The sequence below is a fragment of the Thamnophis sirtalis genome, unplaced genomic scaffold, assembly GCF_051295495.1.
Source record: "Thamnophis sirtalis isolate CommonGarterSnake01/CBP01778 unplaced genomic scaffold, rThaSir2_p1.2 scaffold_13, whole genome shotgun sequence".
Lineage (NCBI taxonomy): Eukaryota > Metazoa > Chordata > Lepidosauria > Squamata > Natricidae > Thamnophis > Thamnophis sirtalis.
The window spans coordinates 29697129-29703232 of record NW_028261393.1 but is presented as its reverse complement, the minus strand read 5'-3'; positions in this window follow the sequence as shown (position 1 = coordinate 29703232).

Here is a 6104-nt window from a genome sequence, read left to right as displayed (position 1 = left end):
ATTCTCATAGATTACCTAATCTACAAGTCCTCATTGAAAAACAGCTGGGTACCATCCAGTTCCAGTTGAGGGGCAACTATTGTGCACCACTGCTATTCCTATTAGATCAGGACAGGCATTAAAAACAGGATGTGACAATTTGTTAGGTGAGTGTGGCTCAAGATAAGCCCAAGAATTTGTGGTTGCTTCTTTAACCCTGAATTTGGAGTTCTATAAAGAGCAGGGATCCCGTTTGCTCTTTGGTTATTCTTTACTTTGGTGCAAAAGGATTCTCCCAGTGAGAGCTCAACGCTTACCATGCTTCCAAGAAAGAGGACAGAAGACTCTTGTGGTTTTCATAAAGATCTGAGGGCCAATTCAGTTTATTTTGGAAAACTATGGGCAAAGAGGACAAGTTATATTTGTTTTTTTGTTTGTCCTATGTTACACACACAGAAGTTGAATTGGTTCCACCACAAAACCGCGGACGACAAAATCTCGCTCGACGAAAGCGCGTACGTGACGTCATCACAGCGCGACGAAAACATCGCGCTATGATCGATAAATGTAAAAATAAAGCGAAAACCTTACCCTAACCCCCCCAAACCTAACCCTAAACCTAACCCTTAACCTAACCCTAAATCTAACCCTAAACCTAATGCTAAACCTAACGCTAACCCTTAACCTAACGCTAAACGTAACCCTAACGCTCTAAACCTAACCCTAACCCTTAACCTAACCCTAAATCTAACCCTAAACCTAATGCTAAACCTAACGCTAACCCTTAACCTAACGCTAAACGTAACCCTAACGCTCTAAACCTAACCCTAACCCTTAACCTAACCCTAAACCTAAACCTAACCCTTACCTTTATGTGAATCGGCTTGCTTTAATTTTATTTTTATTTCAATTTTTAATTTTTTTCGTCGCGCTGTGATGACGTCAAATGCGCGCTTTCGTTGAGCGCGCTTTTGTGGACTGCGGTTTTGACGGGTCACGGTTGAATTTTGTTCAGTTGCTATGCACATTAAACACTTGTTGATTGAACTACAAACAGTACACTCTTCCAAATGCTTTTTAATCCTAGGTATACAGATAGTCCTCAGTTTACAACCATTAATTTAGTGACCTTTCAGTTACACCATTGAAAAAAGTGACATTTCACCCCCACCATCTCCCCATTTCCCACCATTAGATATACAGGTGTGAATTGCCTCCTCCCTCCTTTCCCCTTTGCTTTTTTTATTATTTTATTTTATACACATAAGCACATCAACAGAACACATAAACACATTAACAAAAATAACCACATGAGTTAAAAACAACATGGGAACAATAAGTTCCATCGTATATCATACAGCAGTTCCGAATCGGTTTCTTTGCAGTTAGTGTTTTCCTTTCTATACATTTCTATCTTGCATTTGTAATCTTGTTACTCATTATCCATTTTTATATACATTTCTTTATTTATTTATACTTAGCTACTTATGATCAAGTATTATTTACCTATATTGTGCTTTATATTTTTACTGTCATCTATTCTCTTACATGCAGTTATAGGTATACATTCACATAGTTATTCTTTTTCTTTGCCATTCTTATATTATTATTATTCCATTTAAAAGGGTATAAGGTATAATTTGGAATGTATTATTTACCATCCTTCACACCTGTTATGACACCACCTTATTTTCTCTTTTCTTTTCTCCCTCCCTTCCTTCTCTACTTCCTTCCTTCCTCCTCTCCTTCCCCTTCTTCCTTCCCTTATTTCTCCCCTACTTCTCCCCTCTTTCTTCTCCTTCCTACCCTCTCTCCTTCTCTTTTTCTCTTCCTCCCTCCTCTCCTTCTCTTTCTCTCCCTTCCACCCACCTTTCCATACTTCTTTCTTCTTCCCCTACCTCTCCTCCACATTTCTTCTTCCTCTCCTACTGTCTCTCCTTCTCTCTCTCTCTCACCCTCCACTTCTTTCCCTTCCTTTGTCCCTCCATTCTCTACTTCCTTCCTCCCCTCCTTTCCTTCCTTCTTCCCTTCCTTTCTTTTTCTATTGTTATAGGTGTCTCTTTCAAATCCAGTTTATGTTTTCTTGAGGGTGTTATTTCCACAAGTCCATTTTTTTTCATATCATTTCCTTTTTTCTCTATCATTCTACAGTCTATATGCCAGCTATCATCCTGATTTGATTTCACCAATCATGACCCCCTTGTTTTACTCATAATTATTATTTTTGCGAGTTGTTCTATTCTTTCAATGCTTTTTATTTCTTCCATCCATCTATATCCATTAACCATATCTGGTCTACTTTCAATTTCTTAGGAATATTAAACATCTGGGCTCTTTTTTTTTTAGTGCATTCAGTCCATTCAAGTTTACCGACATAATTGTTGTTTCTTGATCCATCTTTCATTGAGGTTGTTTCTTTTACTTCTAGTTTGTATCTGACTTTTCCCTCTCATGCCTTCCTTCTGTGCTCTCTCTCTTTCTTGCCTCTGTTCTTCTCTCCTGCTTCTTCCGCTGTCTTCCTTCTGTGCTCTCTCTCTTTCTTGCCTCTGTTCTTCTCTCCTGCTTCTTTTGCTGTCTTCTGATGTTTCTTCCACTTGACCTCTGTATTCTAGTTCCTCTTTGCTTCCTTGTTTTCCTTCCCTATTACAGTGTTCTTCATAGAATTTGTGTGCTTCTTCTAAATTCTCTATCTTATATCTTTTTTCTTGCCAAGATACCAGAACCCCTTCTGGTACCAGCCATCTGTACATTATTCTGTTTTTATTCAACTCGTTTGTTAAAAATTGGTATTGCCTGCGTTGTTCCCGGATTCTCCGTGGGATCTGTTTAAACGTGGTCAGCTCTTTTCCCTGTAGTATAATCGTCTCTTCTCTGGTTTTTTTGTACACTTCATCTCTGGCAGTTTTCTTAGTGAATCTTACATGTACTTCTCTCGGGAGCCTATGTCTCCTTGCATAATTAGTATTCACCCTGTAAGCCTCATCAATAGTTCCTCTCAGTTCTTGTTCTGTTTTTTGGAGAAATTCAGTAAGGATATTAATCATTTTTCCTTTCAGATCTTCCTCCTTCTCTTCCGGTATATTTTGAAATCTTAGGTAGAATGCCGCTTTTTCGTTTTCGAGTCGGATTATTGACAATTCCAATTCTTTATTAAGTTGCCTATATTCTATTTCCATTTTTCCCATCTTCTGATCTGAATGTTGTATTTTTTCTTCCATACATTGGATTTTCTGTTCATTGATTGTTAAGGCATTCTGTATCTTTTCAACTTTATCATCTACATTTTTGATTGTTCCTTTCAATTCTCCCATTTCCTTTTTTAATTCTTCATGATTTTTCCTTGTCTCTACTTGGCTTATAGCCAAGGTCTCCTGGAGCATCTGGAGCATCGATTGTATGTTTTGCATCGTAGGTGCTGGTCCCGCTGATTCTGCCATCTTTTCCCCTTTCTCCAACCTCCACGCACTCTCCATTGTTTTTTTATTTGAGGAAGGGGGCGTTGCTGAACTCACATTGGGTATGGTCTTTTTCCCTAATTTTGATGAGGTTGCCATTTTTAACCCACTTTTTTGACCTTGCCCACGATTGGTTATAACTTTTACCTTATTTATACCTTGTCAGTATTATCAATAATATATTATAATTATTATAATTGTATAAACCAATATTCAACAACAATTCCATAATTATCCTTCCTTGGTATCACCTTTCAATACTTAAACAGTCCTATGTAATAATACTAGTGATATTCTATTTGATTAATTTGATTAGTAAATATCATAAATTTATATATCACACCCTATTCTTATATCAATAAATGTCTCTCAGTTTTGTCGGTTGTTCAATATTCAGTTCTAATAATTAGTCTCTCTAAGTCACTCTCTCCTTGGTGTCAGTGTTGATGTCCACAAAGCAAAAGACAGACCTCTATTTCTTGTCTCTGGCACTGCTCCAAGCTGCTAGTCAGCTCAATATCAAATACTTAAAAAATTCAACCCGGCGGCAGAAGGACTGGTAAGCAGAAAAAAAAGGGAACTCCGTTTGCCAACCCGACTATTATGCAGTCACTTCTTTAAACCTTCCAAATCCTTCCGGCAAATTTTATCCCCTGAAGTCCATGTTGGGATTTTGTTCTTACTGTGGCTGATCTTAAGGTTCCTGCGGCTGTCCCTTCCTGTCCGTTCTAACTCAGCCTCTTTGCACTGCTTCTTTTTGGCAAAATTAAACTGTAAAAAATAGCCTCTCTCCTGGCTCCTTCTTCTCTCAGTTCACCCATTTTGCCAGTTTCACGTTGCTTTCCTCTCTGGATTGTCGGCAATAATAACAAGCACCCGAATTCGTCTGCTTCTATTTCTGTTTCTTCCTTCTATGCGGCCGCCATTGCTCAGTCCTAACCAGATGGTAGGATATGTCTTCGTCCGTTTAGAGGGGTTTCTCCTATCTGCCGGGGGATTTGCCTTACCACCCCGGCGTCTGCAGAATATCCCCTTTGATCTGCTGGTCTCTTCGGGATCAGCAGTGCTCCAAAAGTGAGCCCACACGAAGAAATTAGAATTAGGGGTTAGAGGAGCTCCCTTACCCCGCTCTAGGCACAGTGACGTCACCACCCGGAAGTCCCTCCTTTCCCCTTTGATGGTAGGAACCCAGCAAGGGGCCATGCCAATGATGGAGATCCTGACATGCTGCCCCTCCCCTCGACAAGGACATTAGTCCTGCAAAAAAAGAGGGGAGAAGGGAGGGGAAGATACAAGAGAAAACAAGGAAAACCAGGGTTAGATCACCTTGGTTTGTCAGGATATTGGTTGGGGAAGCATTTAAGGAATTTTATGACTTTAACGTGTTTAAGGTCTACCCACTCCGTTTCGCAAACGGGAAAGTCTTTCCATGCCACCAGGTATTGGATCTTCCCCCAGTGTTTGCGGGAATCCAGAATGTCTTTGATTTTGAAATGCTGCTCCCTTTCTATCATGAGAGGCTCAGGTGGGGCAGGGTGGCATTGGATGCAGGGGGGAAGGGCATCTCAGGTTTCAGCAGATTGCAGTGGAAAATCGGGTGGATGCACCTGAGTGATTTGGGGAGTTCGAGTTCTACTGTGACTGATCAGGCATTTAATGGGAAAAGGTCCAACATACTGTATATACTCGAGTATAAGCCTAGTTTTTCAGCCCACTTTTTGGGCTGAAAAAAGCCGCCTCGGCTTATACTCGAGTCAGTGAAAAATTTGCCCGAAATGGAGGAGAAAAAGGGGCGGGGTCATGCCGCTGGGTGACACTCGTGAATGGCCCAGTGCCCCTGTGAGTTTCCCCTCCCTCTGTGTCAGTTTGCCGCGCAGCGCGCACCGCACCATCCCCCCTCCTCACGTTCTAATGTAATGCAGGGCTGTCTTACGATTCCCCTTCCTCCCCCTCCTGCCGCTCTGCAACGATGTCCCACCTCCTCCTTGTTATGGCAAGCAGCCACATAGCGATGTCCCACCTCCTCTGGTACAGTGATCCAATGATAGGAATCACTGTGCCGTGTGTCATAGGAGGCGGGACATCGCTCCCGCGGCTGCACGGGACATCATCATCACAGCGGGACATCAGCATCATGAGGTGAGTGAAGTATTTCATTGAATACACCGCTAGTTTACTGTTTTTCTTTGAAATAAATATTCAAAAACATTATTGGTATCTATTTTTATTTTTGAAATTTACCGGTAGCTGCTGCATTTCCCACCCTAGGCTTATACTCGAGTCAATAACTTTTCCAGTTTTTTGTGGTAAAATTAGGTGCCTCGGCTTATATTCGGGTCGGCCTATACTCGAGTATATACGGTACTTAGGCTCTGTTTTTTTCGAGGGTTGCCTGGCTTGAAAGTACTTGGTAAACAGATACACCTGATCTCCTACATTAAACTCTTTAGGCTTTGTGCATTTTTTATCTGCTTGCTTTTTATACATGTCCCTCGCCTCTAATGATTTTCTAACTTGTGGCCAGATGTCTTATAATTGGGTCACACAGTCTTTGAGAGAAGTGATGGGCGGGGCATTGGTAATTCCAGTATTGAGGCAAAGTCTTGACCTGAGGCCACCTTGAATGGGGTAAAGCCTGTGCTGCTATGGACAGAATTATTGTATGCTACT